We start from the raw sequence: 16,618 nt of genomic DNA, 5'->3' as shown, positions 1-16,618 counted from the left end.
TGCAGCTAAGCCAGCCAGCTCACCTCTGCGCCTGCCCCCACAGGTGCTCTGGGTTAAACTGGGCCCACCATTTCCAGGGAAAGAAGGGTCCAGATAGAGCGTGTGAGGTCCACCCTTCCTGTGGGGGTGGGCTGGCTTATCTGCCCCTCCCAGAACAGCTTCCTTCCTCCCACACTGGCGACCCTGGGAGTGCAGCCCTGGAAACTCTGACCAGCTGACCACGGCCAATCTCCTCTTTCCATACATTGGGAGGCTCACGCCCAGCCCCACATAGCAGCATCTGGGACCCATTTCCTGCTGGTTACACACAGCATGGCCTGGGCCACGGCCAGCTGGCCGGCCTGGGGCAGCCCCATCAGTCATGGACCCTGCCCAGGGTAAGGCTCTGCCTTCTCTCCAGGGCGGCCACACGTGTGCTGGGGTGTGGGGGCCTTGAGGAGGATATGCCAGAGATAGAACACTGGAAACTGAGGGAGAGGAGGCTGGCCCCCAGAGCCCGGCCGGTCATCCAGACTCACCGCACTGGCCCTGCTGTCCAGCCCATGGTCCCTTGGGCTCCTCCCTGGCTTGGCTCCCCTACCGGCCTCCTCTGTCCCTTGGCTTTGCAACTCTGTTCTAGGGCCCAGTGGTCACCTCTGCAGCATCACCACACTCCTGCCCATGGGGCCGGTCCCCCGCTGTTGTGTGTGACCCACAGCCTGTCCAGGGGTCCACAGCCAGGGTCTCAGGGACCCACTATCTTGACCTCAGCAGCCCTTTGGAAAGTTGCCTCCAGAAGGAGTGGGGGCTGGGCAGTGGTGGTCAAGGCCTCAGGGTGTGTGTGGGGGTGCACCATGAGAAAAGGCCACTCGTGGGCCTCCGGGCCCCCCAGCAGGTCCCAGTTTCTTCACCTGTGTCCTTTACGCACAGAACCAGGTGGTTCCACACATAGACACACACACGTGCACATGTACACACATATACATGCTGTCATGAGCCAAACTGTGCCCTCACAGCTTACACATCAAAGTCCTGACCCCCAACATCTCAGAATATGACCTTTCATGGAGACAGGGTCTTCACAGGGTGTGTCAGCTTAGGTGTCCATAACGGATACCACAGAACGGGATTCAATAGCACACATTATTCTCTTACAGTCCTGGAGGCTTAGGTCTGAGATCTAGGAGTCACAGGGCTGGTCCCTCCTGAGGCCTCTCTCCTGGGTATGTGGCCGGCCGTCTCTCCCTCTGTCCTCATGGGGTCACTCCTCTGCCTGTCTGTGTCCTGACCGCCTGCCTCAAGGATGCCCCAATGACCACATTTTATCTTTTGTTGTTGTTTAGTCGATGAGTTGCGTCTGACTCTTTTGTGACTCCCTGGACTGTAGCCCATCAGGCTCCTCGGTTCGTGGGATTTCCCAGGCAGGAATACTGGAGTGGGTTGCCATTTCCTTCTTTATATTTTACCTTAATTACATTCTTTAAGACTGTTTTCAAATGAGGTCACATGATGAGGTGATGAGGGGTCAGAACTTTAATGTATGAACTTAAGAGGGCACAAATCAGTCTATGACAGAGATAATCTAAGATGAGGTCATGAGGGTGGACCCTAATCCAATATGATTATGTCCTTAGATAAAGGAGAGGTTTACGTTCTTTGATAAAGGACAGAGATAGGCACCTGGGAGAATGTCATGTGAAGATGAAGACAGAGACCAAGGTGATGTTTCCACAAGCCAAGAAACTCCAAAGACCTGCCAGAGACAGACAAGCCTGGAACAGATTCTCCCTCAAGGCCTCCAGAAACCAGCAACCCTGCCAACACCTTGACCTCAGACCTCTGGCCTCCAGAGCCATGGGAAGATAAATTCCAGTTATGTAAGCTGCCCATTTTGTAGCACTTTGTTACAGTGGCTCTAGAAAACTGATACACAGACAAGAGCACATACCTGCACTGGTACACACATGCAGATGCCCATGTACACATGCACAGGTATGCATATATGCATATGGGTATGCACAAGTACACATGTCAGAACATACAGAAAGCAGCCAAAGAAGTGCTTTAATGGAAATTCATATCTTTAAATGCTTCAGTTCAGTTCAGTCGCTCAGTTGTATCTGACTCTTTGCAACCCCATAGACTGCAGCACACCAGGCCTCCCTGTCCATCACCAACTCCTGGAGTTTACTCAAATTCATGTCCGTTGAGTCGGTGATGCCATCCAACCACCTCATCCTCTGTTGTCCCCTTCTCCTCCCACCTTCAATCTTTCCCAGCATCAGGGTCTTTTCCAATGTGTCCATTCTTCTTAGCAGGTGGCCAAAGTATTGGAGCTTCAGCTTCAGCATCAGTCCTTCCAGTGAATATTCAGGACTGATTTCCTTTAGGATGGACTGGCTGGATCTCCTTGCAGTCCAAGGGACTCTCAAGAGTCTTTTCCAACACCACAGTTCAAAAGCATCAATTCTTTGGCACTCAGCTTTCTTTATAGTCCAACTCTCACATGACCACTGGAAAAACCATAGCCTTGACTAGATGGACCTTTGTTGGCAAAGTAATGTCTCTGCTTTTTAATATGCTGTCTAGGTTGGTCATAACTTCCCTTTCAAGGAGTAAGTGTCTTTTAATTTCATGGCTGCAATCACCATCTGCAGTGATTTTGGAGCCCAGAAAAATAAAGTCAACCACTGTTTCCACTGTTTCCCCATCTATTTGCCATGAAGTGATGGGACCAGATGCCATGATCTTAGTTTTCTGAATGTTGAGGTTTAAGTCAACTTTTTCACTCTCCTCTTTCATTTTCATCAAGAGGCTCTTTAGTTCTTCTTCACTGTCTGCCATAAGGGTGGTGTCATCTGCATATCTGAGGTTATTGATATTTCTCCTGGCAATCTTGATTTCAGCTTGTGCTTCCTCCAGCCCACACAAAATGAAATAGAAAATCTGAGTAGACCTATGACTGTGATGGAAGTAAAGTACAAAGCTGTAAAGAGCAATATTGCATAGGAACCTGGAATGTTAGGTCCATGAATCAAGGTAAATTAGAAGTGGTCAAACAGGAGATGGCAAGAGTGAACATCGACATTTTAGGAATCAGTGAACTTAAAGGGATGGCAAAGAGTGAATTTAATTCAGATAACCATTATATCTACTACTATGGGCAAGAATCCCTTAGAAGAAATGGTGTAGACCTCACAGTCAACAGAACAGCCTGAAATGCAGTACTTGGGTGCAATCTCAAAAATGACAGGATGAACTCGGTTCCTTTCCAAGGCAAACCTTTCAACAACACAGTAATCCAAGTCAGTGACCCAACCAGTATTCCTGAAGAAGCTGAATAGATCTATGAAGACCTACAAGACCTTCTAGAACTCACACCCAAAAAAGATGTCCTTTTCATCACAGGAAATTGGAATGCAAAGTAGGAAGTGAAGGGATACTTGGAGTAACAGGCAAATTTGGCCTTGGAGTACACAATGAAGCAGGACAAAGGCTACCAGAGTTTTGCCAAGAGAATGCACTGGTCATAGCTAACACCCTCTTCCAACAACACAAGAGAAGACTCTACACATGGACATCACCAGATGGTCAAAACTGAAATCAGATTGATTATATTCTTTGCAACCAAAAATGGAGAAGCTCTATACAGTCAGCAAAAACAAGACCGGGAGCTGACTGTGGCTCAGATAATGAATGCTTTGTTGCCAAATTCAGACTTAAATTGAAGAAAGTAGGGAAAACCACTAGACCATTCAGGTATGACCTAAATCAAATCCCTTATGACGATACAGTGGAAGTGACAAACAGATTCAAGGGATTAGATCTGATAGACAGACTGCCTGAAGAACTATGGATGGAGGTTCGTGACATTGTACAGGAGGCAGTGATCAAGATCATCCCCAAGAAAAAGAAATGCAAAAAGGCAAAATGATTGTCTGAGGAGGCCTTACAAATAACTAAGAAAAAAAGAGAAGTGAAAGGCAAAGGAGAAAACGAAAGATATACCCATTTGAATGCAGAGTTCCAAAGAATAGCAAGGAGAGATAAGAAAGCCTTCCTCAGTGATCAATGTAAAGAATAGAGGAAAACAATAAAATGGGAAAGTCTAGAGACCTCTTCAAGAAAATTAGAGCTACCAAGAGAACATTTCATGCAAAGATGGGCACAATAAAGGACAGAAACAGTATGGACCTAACAAGCAGAGGATATTAAAGAGAGGTAGTAAGATTACACAGAAGATCTATACAAAAAAGATTTTTATGACCCAGATAACCATGATGGTGTGATCACTCACCTAGAGCCAGACATCTTGGAATGTGAAGTCAAGTGGGCCTTAGGAAACATCACTACAAACAAAGCTAGTGGAGGTGATAGAATTCCAGTTGAGCTATTTCAAATCCTAAAAGACGATGCTGTGAAAGTGCTGCACTCAACATGCTAGCAAATTTGGAAAACTCAGCAGTGGCCATAGGACGGGAAAAGGTCAATTTTCATTTCAATCCCAAAGAAAGGCAATGCCAAAGAATGTTCAAACTACCACACAATTGGACTCATCTCACATGCTAGGAATGTAATACTCAGAATTCTCCAAGCCAGGCTTCAATAGTACATGAACCATGAACTTCGAGATGTTCAAGCTGGATTTGGAAAAGGCAGAGGAACCAGAGATCAAATTGCCAGCATCTGTTGAATCATCGAGAAAGCAAGAGAGTTCCAGAAAAGCGTCCACTTCTGCTTTATTGACTATGCCAAAGCCCTTGACTGTGGATCATAACAAACTGTGGAAAATTCTTAGAGATGGAAATACCAGACCACCTGACCTGCCTCCTGAGAAATCTGTATGCAGGTTTCTGGAAATCTGGACATGGAACAACAGACTGGTTCCAAATTAGGAAAAGTAGTACATCAAGGCTGTATATTGTCACCCTGCTTATTTAACTTATATTCAGAGTACATCATGCAAAATGTTGGGCTGGATGAAGCACAAGCTGGAATCAAGATTGTTGGTAGAAATATCAATAACCTCAGATATGCAGATGACACCACCCTTATGGCAGAAAGGAAGAACTAAAGAGCCTCTTGATGAAAGTGAAAGAGGAGAGTGAAAAAGTTGGCTTAAACCTCAACATTCAGAAAACTAAGATCACGGCATCTGGTCACATCACTTCATGGCAAATAGATGGGGAAACAATGAAAACAGTGAGAGACTTTATTTTGGGCGGCTCCAAAATCACTGCAGATGGTGACTGCAGCCAAGAAATTAAAAGATGCTTGCTCCTTGGAAGGAAAGCTATGACCAACCTCGACAGCATATTGAAAAGCAGAGACTTTGCTTTGCCAACAAAGGTCCATCTAGTCCAAGCTATGGTTTTTCCAGTGGTCATGTATAGACGTGTGAGTTGGACTATAAAGAAAGCTGACTGCCAAAGAGTTGATGCTTTTGAACTGTGCTGTTGGAGAAGACTCTTGAGAGTCCCTTGGACTGCAAGGAGATCCAGCCAGTCCATCCTAAAGGAAATCAGTCCTGAATATTCACTGGAAGGACTGATGCTGAAGTTGAAACTCCAATACTTTGGCTACATGATGCAAAGAATGGACACATTGGAAAAGACCCTGATACTAGGAAAGATTGAAGGTGGGAGAAGGGGATGACTGAATGTGATGGTTGTATGTCATTACTGACTCGATGGGCATGAGTTTTAGCAAGCTCCAGGAGTTGGTGATGGACAGGACGGCCTGGCGTGCTGCAGTCCATGGGGTTACAAATAGTTGGACATGACTGAGTGACTGAACTGAACTGAACTGAACTATCTTTAAAAGTTGAATTCAACATCAAAACTGTTTCTACAAAGAAACCTGTGAGTTTGATCAAAGATTAGGAAGGAAATATTATCAATCTCACACAGAATCATTCAGAAAATCGAAGAGGGAACCATTTCCAACTCATTTCATGAGGTTGGCATAACTCCGATCCCACACCTGTCAAAAGACATTATAAGAAAAGAACTGTAGATATTTATAACATTCAAAAACACAGATACTAAATACCTAACAAAATATTAGCAAATTAAATTCAGTGATACACGTAAAATAGTGTGATCAAGCATAGTTTAGCTCAAGTACGCAAGATTTAATATTTGAAAATCAATGTAATTCACCGTATTAGTAGAATAAAGCATGATCACCTCAATAAATGCAGAAAAATCAATTAACAAAGATTTAACACCCATTTTCTATGAAAGCTCTATACAGACTAAGTGGAGCCTTCTCATCTGACATGGTCCATCCAAGAAATACCTATAGCTAGTGGTGAAGTACCAAATGCTGGGCCCTAAATTCTGGGACCAGGCCAGGCTGAGTGCTCTGACCACACTGTACAATGTCGTACTGGAAATTACAGCCAATGCAAGAAGAGAGGCTGAGAAATCAGAGGCAAATGGTTTGCAAAATGTGTCTGTTACTCAGGGCTCCTCTTCCACCCAAACCCCCTCTGCTCTCAGCTCAGGGTTACTAGGCTGAGGCTCTGCAAACATCAATCCTCCTTTGCCCACTGCCTCATCACACATCTGGCCAAGAGCAGGTGCCAGAGAGAGGCTGGAAGAGCCTGCGCCTGAGGGGAGGTGATGTCCAAGTTCAGTGTGAGGTCCTGGACAGCACCCCTGATGGGAAGGAGCGCTGTGGGGCCCTTGACAGAAGGTGAGCGGGGACCGTGGGTAACAGTCATGTTGCATCACCCAACAATTGCACTGAGGATTTGTGGGGAGAGTCCAAGCTCCCAGGAGACCCACACTGAGGTACTCAGGGCCAGTGGACTCAGGGTCCCCCACTTACTTTCTGCTGATTCTAAAAGCACTTCAGACAGAGGGTGAGCATTGGAGGAAATGGGATAAAATGCAGGAAATCAGCAAGTCAGCATTAAGGCCCTCTCTCTTCTGGCAACTTTCTGTGAATTTTCTTTAAGTTTGAAATGATTTCAAAATAAATACTAAAAAAAAAAAAAAAAAGAAGGGCAGTTAAGTCAGAGATGAAATCTGTTTCTTCCAAGGAGGCGGCCACACGCTCACAAGCCCAGCGAGCAAGGCCTGGCTCCGTGTTTATGAGGCTGTTTTGCTGCCGAATGCGCTGAAGCTGCACATTTCAAAGCTGACCTTAGCTCCCTGGAGCTGCGTGTTTTCCAATCAGATGTTATTCTGCAGGGAATGAACATTCAGCTTCCGGCGTTTGGTCTCCCAGCTAATGATGCTTTCCGGGTGCACGCACTCTTCTCTCCCGAGAGTTCAGATCGCCGGCCCTCTGGACGCAGGCGCCAGTCCCTTGCTGGGCACAGAAGATGTCGTGTGCGACATGGGTGAGCTCGCCAGCAGAGGCATTTACGGGCAGGGGGTTGAGAGTCCCAGCTCATCTCCTGTCAAATATGGAAACAATAGTCAAATCGCCTGGTATCTTGCGGTTTACAAATGTTTCAATCAGTCATGTAAACAACAGCATGGGTGTAAATGAAGCCCATATGTAATGGTCACAAACATGGACCATCCAGTGGAGGGGGACGCTGGCCTGAGCTCCCGTGGTTCCTAAGCCCTGTCCCTGGGGAAAGCCACACATGACACCTGAGGATCCGCCCAGGACTCCAGGAGGGGTTCAGCTGACGAATGTCACCTGACAGGTGGGGCTCAGAGAGGGGGCGGCGAGCTTCCCTGACGATCAGTCTGCTCTTCCTCCAGCCACCTCCTTGCCTTGAGTACCACGGGTCCCTCCCGCCCGCAGATCTGACCAGTGGTGACTAACACTGCCTTGGGGCTACTTCCACATCACTCCTGAGCAAGGCAAGGACCCGATTCACAATCAGTTCCAGGACCCAGATGGTTGCTCGGATCAGAGTCAGAATCCATGGGTCCTGCCATTCTTCCATTCCCCAGGCTCCTCAGCTCGGGACAGGGCTGGGCTGGACAGGGCTGTGCTGGCTACGGGCACAGAACTGGACAAGAGCTTTCTGGGCGGGAGAGGGCCTGGGTCAGCACATCGCTGATCTGTATTTAATTCTGGTAGGTGCAGGTTTTGGTTCTAACGCAGTGCTCACAGTGACCTTGGCATGGGTACTACCATCATCCCCACCAGAAGGGGGTAAGAAACTGAGGTGCCAGGAGACCATATGGTTGGAAGTTCAGAACCTGGACTTGAAGCTCTAATTCACCAGGCATCCAGCTGCCCAAAGGAACATCACTAAGGACGTGTGGGGGTCCTGGCTCTCAGGGACCTGGGGCAACACAGGAATGAAGAGCTGGAGGGTTCACAGCAGGGCTTGTGTAAAGGCCCTGAGGTGACGGGTCAGCTCTGCAGACCCAGGGAAGGTGAACCAGGCTGGGAGCAGAGGGCAGACAGCCACAGGGAAGGGCCCTGAGCTGTGGCTGTGCTCAGAGGTGGCCTGGCAGCCCCAGGGGAGTACCCTCCTCAGCTGTGGTCAAACCTTGTCTGGTTCCCCCCACCCCACCTCTGCTCTGACTTCTGCAGAGGCCGCACCCCCAACCGCCCTCACACTAGCCAGAAAACGTAAGGGAATGAACAGGCCCTCCTCACAGTCATCATCACCATCAGGGGATCATTGTTGTTCAGTTGCTAAGTTGTGCCCAGCTCCTTGCGACCCCATGGACTGCAGCACGCCAGGCTTCCCTGTCCTTCACCATCTCCTGGAATTTGCTCAAACTCATGTCTATAGAGTTGATGATGCCATCAAACCATCACATCCTCTGTCACCCCTTCTTCTGCCTTCAGTCTTTCCCAGCATCAGGGTCTTTTCCAGTGAGTCAGTTCTTTGCATCAAGTGGCCGAAGTATTGGAGCTTCAGCTTCGGGGGATTAGGAAGAGGCAGTTGATGGTGCGTGGGGGCCAGTGAGAGGAGACTATTAAACTGTACTAAGAACTTCACAAGGTTCCAACCGTGGAGCCTTTGTTCCCTTGGTGGCGGGGGGTGGAGGGATGATGCTGGAAAGTTCAGCTGCATTTATGGAGCACCTATGGTGGGTGGAGCAGGGGTGACCACATGAGGCCCAGGGAGACTCCAGACACAGGTCAGCCCTCCCTGGCCTCCTGGGTTCCCATGCCCACATCCTTGTGAGTGACAGGGAACATGGGCACAGGGAGGCTCTGCTTAGGACAGACAGGAAAATGGGGGCCACTTTGGACGGGGCCAGAGGCCCCTCTGGGGAGGTGATGTTCCCGGGAGACCCAGAGATGCCTCCTGCCGTGCCTGCCACCCAAGGACCTCGGCTAGAGCACAAGCCCGCGTGTGCTGAGGACCTGGTGGTCCCCGCCTGGCCTGGCCTCTCTGCTGTCTCAGCAGCCCCTCGGCAGCCTGCGTGCCCTGTGATACCCACAGCGCATCTGGTCACACTGGAGGGGACACAGTGAGGTTCAGGGTCATGGTGGTGGGGGACACAGGTCTGCGTCTGTCCCACCCTCCCAGCCTTGACCTTGCTGACTCCCAGCCCAGCAAGATGGGTCACAAGTCCCGGGCCACCTCCTCCCTGAAGCCGCCCTGCCTGCTCTCCCTCTGCGCCTGGTGCTGGCATTTACCCCATTGTCGCTATTCTGTGCTGTGCCCCCCACACCCACACCCACGGGGTCCTGAGAGCAGGACAGGCCTGCTGTCCCTTGGGAGTGGGATGAGGGGGCTGAGCAGCACCAGAACCCCTTTGGGGGAAGCCCCTTGCCCACCTCCCTCAAGTGAGGGCCCCACCCACTGCTCCTGGAGCAGGGTGGCCGCCCACCTTGCAGGACTCGGCATGGGTAGTCCAGTTCTTGGCCATTTGAACTGAGAGGCAGGTGGGGGCAGCAAGAAGGGGGAAGCTGTGTGGCGGGGAGTCGGGGGAGGTCTTGGTTTCTGCAGAACAGCTCAGAGCTGGGGTCAGATTCGTGTGCGCACCCCTGGAGGAGGAGCTGGGATCCGCTTTCTCATTGTTGGAGCCATCACCACTGCTCTGGACTGACTGCTTCTCTGTTCCTGCTTCCCTCACATCTCTAATTAATGAGTGCTGAATATACTCTTTGGAACTCAGGGACGGCTAGGAGACTAAAGGCTTTTTCTATGAACAAGAAAGGAGGACTCTGAGGGGCTTTAGAAACTGGGAGCCCCACAGAGTCCTGCTGGGTTTCAGTAGCCGCCCCAGGACACCAAGTCCTGTGCTGCTGACAGACCACCCCCCAGGCGGCCCAGAAGTTTGAAGTAACTGCCAGACAACCTTACCTGCCCAGCACAGGTGCAGCCCAGTGGATGTGAGGGTGGTGGGGCGGGGGCGGTGGACTGGGTCACAGGACCCTCAGGATCATCATGCAGTTCAAGGGGAGGGGGCTTCAGAAACACCTGGACTGGGTTCTCTGAGCCAAGGGTAGGGGGAGGCAGAGCCAGGTGACTGCACCCGGGGCCAGAGGTCACGGGAATAGCTGCCTGGACTACCGGGCTAGAGCACAAGGTCCTGGGTGAGCTGGGGTGGGGGGGGCAATGGCTGCTGAGAGAAGGTCCTGCTAAATCACGGAGCTGCCTGTGGGCAAAGCTGCAGAGAGAGAAGGTCCTGCTAAATCATGGAGCTGCCTGTGGGCGAAGCTGCAGAGAGAGAAGTTCCTGCTAAATCATGGAGCTGCCTGTGGATGAAGCTGCAGGTGTTTCTTTTGCAAAGCTTCTTTGAACTTATTTTTCCTTGAAAACTCTGATCTAATTTTGGATTGAAGGAAATCCGAACATGCCACCCTGAAAAGTGCCCCTTTGCCGTGAAGATTATTTTGAGCTGAAGGCAGTTAAGAAACAACAAACACAGGAGGGATCGCTGCCTCCTCCTTTCTTTCCTTTTATGAAGATCGTTTCCATGTGTAAACATGTCCTCAGGAGGTCAATCTTGGGCTGGAGTGTGTATAACAAACCTCACTAAACAAACCCCCGTTTCCTTCCCACAACTCACCCCCTCAGCCAACCCCCCCACCCACCCCCGCCGCCTCTCCTATTCTCATCTCCACAAGTGTCTCTCTTTGTTAAAATGATGTATAACCACCCCACCATCCCTAATCCTGCTCCTTTGGAGTTTTGTTTCCTGTAATGCCCCTGCCATGTGTAAAAACCTTTTCCCTCTGTTAATCTGGTTTTTCTCAGTTTAATTCACAGGTCTTGGGAATGAACTTAAGAGTGTAGGAGAAAGAGTTTTGTTCCTCTCCTGTAGAATGTTTAGGTACCCACACAGAGTTCATATTACTTTTAAACTCAGAAACCCTCAAAAATCTTTTCTTCTTAAAATTATACAGACCCCCCAGGCCAGACATGCAGGGCGGCCCACAAGCTGATGGGGTAACAAGAAAGTCTGATGTCAGCCCACTGTCCCTACAGTAGATGTTCTGCAAAGTTGTCTTGACAGAACCCGTTTCTTGAGTACTACCTGGCTTCATTATCCCAGAAGTTTACAGGAAAGAGGACCCCTTCCAGGGCCTGAGAGTGGGCTCTTGTCTAACACTCAGAAATGAATTGCCTGAAGAGACACGTGAGCTGACAAAGCAAGAGACTTTATTGGAAAAGGGAACCCAGGCAGAGAGCAGGAGGGTAAGGGAACCCAGAAGGACTGCTCTGCCACATGGATCACTCTCAGGTTTTATGGTGATGGGATCAGTTTCTTGTCTCTGACCAATCATTCTGGCTCAGAGTCCTTCCTGGTGGTGCCCACATCCCTCAGCCAAGGTGATGCCAGCAAGGAGGATTCCGGGAGGTTGGTAGGACACTCGGACTGGAGTCCCCTTTCTCCTTTTCCCTAATCCTTCCAGTTGGTGGTAGCTTGCTAGTTCCACGTTCCTTACCAGGACATCTTGTTGTAAGTGGTTACTATCTTGCCCAGCGAGGATGGGCGGTTTCAGTCAGTGTTTTCCCTAACGAGAGTGCATCATGTCCCGTGTCTAGGAGTTCATGTCCAGCTTTTACAGGAAAAGATACAACCCAGCTGACCGTGCAGCGTGTGGGTGGACGCTTCTGCCGCACGTCCTGAGCCGACTGTGCAGGTCTCATCCCAGCTCTAGGCCTGAGTCATGGCCCGCTGGGCCCCCTACTTCCCTCCCACATCCAGGCCTGGGGTTTGGGGAATCGGGCTTTGATGGATGTTGGTCTATTACCAGGAACGCGCCTTAGTCCTCTTCCTGCAAGAGAATGTGGGCTGGCGAGAGCAGCTGGACGGCTGCCATGGACGAGTCCCTACCGACCTCTCCCAAAGATGGGGCCGGGAGCCACGCGGCTCTGTGCTCTCAGGGCTGGGGTCCCCACTGTGGCTGGCTGCACCCCTCATTCCGAGCTGACTCTGGGCCTTGCCCTCTGCTGCTCCTGCAGACCTTCCTGTGTGCCCAGGGCCCAGGCTGCCCAGGGGCCACCCGAGGGTCTGCCATGTGGGAGTCAGTAGGGCAGACGTGAATTCCTCACTTTGAAAATAAGAGAAGAGACTCCCCCCTCCCCTCCCTTTCCAGAACGTCTTTCTGCATCATTTCCAAATGTTTGTAAATCATGTTAATGGCTACATAAGTCTCTGGCCTGTCTCACCACTCAGGAATGTCTCCTCAAGGCCTGGGAACCAGGGCTTTGAACAGTGATCTTTAAGGAAGGTGACCCCCCGACTCCTGTTTCCTGGGGGGTGGGGTGGGGGTGGGCCTAACGAGCCATGGACTCACACTGCAAAGTCTCCTTATTGAGAAGAGCCTGGTCTCTTTCTATCTCTGCAGGGGCTTCAGCAGTGACTGTGGTATGCCTCACACTCTGGTTAAATGCCGACTCATCATAGAATTATGTCCTCTTCTGGCTTTATGGAGAGGTTTCCTGGGTGGGAAAGAGATTGGGTTTTACTTCTGTCCCCCCTAAAGCCCTGGCAGTGGGAGGAAAGAGGGCTCAAAGTGTCCCCCTCCCTGGTCACCCCCTTGCCCTGCAGGCCCAGGCACAGCCACTCCCGTTGCAGACCTTGGCTACTGCACCAGTCCTTGTAAACAGCCTTTGCCAAACTCTCCTCCCCTCCTGGGTGTGCCTCCTAGGTGTGTCTGCCGGGCACCCATCCTCCACAACCTAGGGCTGGCCTTTGCAGAAGAGGCCACTGTGTTAGCTGCCTTTGGTCCTGGGGTTCAGGAAAGTCCTGGCAGGCCGGAGGCTACATGGAGTGTCATGGGTTCCAAGGCTCGGAGAGCAGTCACCCATCTTTCCCCTCCTGCACCCCCTCTACACACACATGCCCTGGAGAGGCTGGACCTCACCAGAGCCCCACCCCGGCCTGCTCAGCTCCCATACCCAGACCCCCGTGGCCCAGAATCTGCCCCTGCCTTTCCATTGTTAAGGGCATTAACCTCTCCTCTTCCATCTTCCACAGCCCTGGTGGGTCAGCAATTTAGACCAGCTGTCCCCATCGTGGGAGGGGCAGTCCCAGGATTCCTTGCCATCCCATAACCCAGCAGGGCTCCTCCTGCAGCTGGCCAGCTGCCTCTCCACTCCCTCAACCCCTTCAGACAGCCTGGCCACCCTCCCACCTCAGGGATCCTTAGGAATGCTCTCCTGAGCCCTCTCACTTCCTTGAGTCTCTCACTGTGGGTAGTGTTACAGAGCAAAAGGTAGAAATGAGGACTTTCAGCAGAAGCGCCCCCCACAGACCCCCTTGGGAGGTGTAGCACATGCACACGCATGCATACCCACAGACATGTACACACACACTGACATGCACACATGTGGACACACATGGACATGTATGTAAACATAGATATGTGTGCACACACAGACATGCATGCACATGCGCAGATACATGTGCAGACACGCAGACACACATGCACGGCCATGCACATGGATCTGGAGTGAGTGTCGGGAAGCATGCCTGCCTGGGAGCTGGCACAGAAGCCGGGAGAAGCCGGCCGTGGGAGGCGAACAGGATGCTGCCCTCTGCAGAAGTGCTAGTGAGGACAGAAGCCACAGAGATTCTGCAGAGGCTCGGATGGGCCCAGGGTTCCCACTGACCTGGGCTGTGGGCAGGGAGCCAGGCTGGTTGTCTGTCTCCAAGGCTGGGATGGAGCAGCCCTCTGAGCCACAGCTGCACCATCCAGGGCAGGAACGGCTGGAGCTCACCCTCCCCCGCCAGGCCATGGGCCCCAGGGCTACTCTGGTTCCCAGGCCCCGTGACCCACCAGCCCAGCTCCTCTGAGCCTGGAGGACTGCCAGGTGCTCTGACCTTCCATCCCTGACCGCCAGCCCTCTGGCCACACCTTCCCTCTCCCCACCCATTGGGCTCTCCCCGAGCCCATGGCACGGAGGACCCGAATCCCCAAGGAGGACCGAGGGAGGTGGGGAGAGGCTGACTTTTTCCTCCCTTCCATCTGTGTGTGGCTCACACACAGGGGCCTGTGGGAGTCTCCTGAATCTGGGGGAAGGAGGCGGTACAACAAGCCAGCCCCTCTCGTCCCTGCCTCTCCATCTCCTCCAGGGCCAGTGGGAGCCACGGGCCCAAGGCAGCTCGTCTAGCCATCTAGCCATCCAGCCATGTGCCCCTGCTGCGGGTCTCAAATCCCAGAGGGGACGGACAGGGAACCTGGCCAGCTGGCCTCTCCACATCACCCAGTCCACGTGGAGTCTGTGGGCAGCAGGAAGGAAGCAGACGCAGGACCCAGAGCCAAAGGGTGCTTGGCACGCTTGTCCCCAGTAACCGTACCTGGAGCTTTCCTTATTTACTCAAGTCACAGACAAAAGAAAGCTGAGAGGCAAACCCACAGAACTTTCACTTCTCACCTTGAGGATAAAACCGCCAAATGTCAGGAAAGGTACAAGTGAACTGAGCACAGAAGTGGGCTTGACCTGACAGAGGAGGGTCTGCTTCCAGGTCTCTGGGCTCTGAACAATGAGGAGCCCAGGAACAAGCCAAGCCACTCAGGATAAAAGGGAAACGACAGCGCCCTCCTATCCTGAGTCTGTCTGTCACTGATCCTGAGTCTTGGGCACAAACAGAGGTGTATTGACTAAATCATGTAGACGGTGGCGACTTTCTTACTTTCCAACAGGCTCAAGTTCAAGGGACGGCGGGTGGTTCCCTGGGGTGGCTCTGACATGCCTGTGCTGGTGTCAGATGTGGTCGCTGGGTCTTTACCTCCTATTCCAGCCCTTGGCACCCTCCCAGGCCTCTCAGGGCAATGGAGCCTCCTCTGGTTTAATGCCTGGTCTCTCTTGGATTTGCACACCCTCCCCAGTGATTCTCAGGGTCTCCACTCCAGGGTGGGCTCCTCTGTGCAACCAGGGGTTCCCCTGCAGGCGGGATGAAGGGGAGTGTCCTGTGGCCCAGGGAGCCCCTCCCAGGGGGCTGGTGCTGACACTGTGTGCTCCCTGGGACTCAGAACCCAGAGGTCCTTCCTTCTTCCACAGACACCCTGGCCTGGGCTTCAAGGGGACGTGGAGGGTAGGCATCTCCCCTCCTCACATTAGGGCTCAGCTCCCACTACAGGAGGGGCTGTAGGCAGCGAACAGGCGGGAATGGGAAACAGGCACATCATGGGTGCTGCTCTTCTGAACCCAGAGGGTGCAAGGACAGGGTGGCTTTTATGATGACTGCATCATCTCTCGTCCTCTATAGGAAGGAACTGGTGGAGGGGCCGCCTGGATCTTCAGGAGGAGGAGCAGCCTGGTTGTCAGCAGACACCTATCCTGTGTCCTGTCTCTCATGCAGTTGGTGCCCAGCTAACGTGGCTTCAAGCAACCCTAATTATCCCCAGTCTCACTCTAGCCCCCAGGAGCACAGCTTGGCTGTGGAGTGAATCCCAGCTTCATTGTGATCCCCTGTGAATGCTGTTGTTCGGTCATTCAGTTGTGTCTGACTCTGTTCAGTTGTGTCCAACCCCATGGACTGCAGCATACCAGGCTTCCCGGTCCTTCACCATCTCCTGGAGCTTGCTCAAACTCATGTCCATTGAGTCGATGATGCCATCCAACCATCTCATTCTCTGATGCTCCTTTCTCCATTTGGCCTCTATCTTTCCCAGCATCAGGGTATTTTCCAAAGAGTCCACTCTTCTCATCAGGTGGTCAAAGTATTGGAGCTTCAGCTTCAGCATCAGTCCTTCCAATGAATATTCAGAATTGATTTCCTTGAGGATTGATGGGTTTGTGTGACAAAAGAGCCTGAGATCGTTATGGGGTCAAAATCCTTGCTCTCATCTCAGACACCTTTGTAATCTCCTGGGTAGTCCTGGTGCAAACCCCAAGCTGTCCCAGCCAGGCTTCTGTGCCTCCCTCAGCCCCGACATCCTGGGCAGTGGGGCTCCCCTACCCCATCCTTCTGCAGAAGGTCCGGCCTGGCTCCCCTCCCCTGGGAACGGACTGCCCAGGACAAATCTAACTGATCACCAGTGAAAATGCTGACGGGTGCTTTTGTCAGCCATGTCCCTGAGATGCTCCGGGGACATGGTCACCAGTCCCTGTGTAATGCGGAAAAAGCTAGAATTAGGCCATCCAGGTTCTGGCCAGTCTCCACCTCGCTATTCACGCTTCAGTTCCAACATCCTCTGGTTCCAAATGAGCAGAAGTTGTTGGAGCCTGTTTACCCCATCAGTACTCAGATGGCCTGTGTGAGTCACACTTCCTTCTGGACGTATCCACCAAACATCCAGT

This window comes from Cervus elaphus, chromosome 19 (assembly GCF_910594005.1).
Source record: "Cervus elaphus chromosome 19, mCerEla1.1, whole genome shotgun sequence".
Taxonomy (NCBI): domain Eukaryota; kingdom Metazoa; phylum Chordata; class Mammalia; order Artiodactyla; family Cervidae; genus Cervus; species Cervus elaphus.
The sequence above is the reverse complement of the archived record's forward strand: the minus strand, read 5'-3'. Positions refer to the sequence as shown.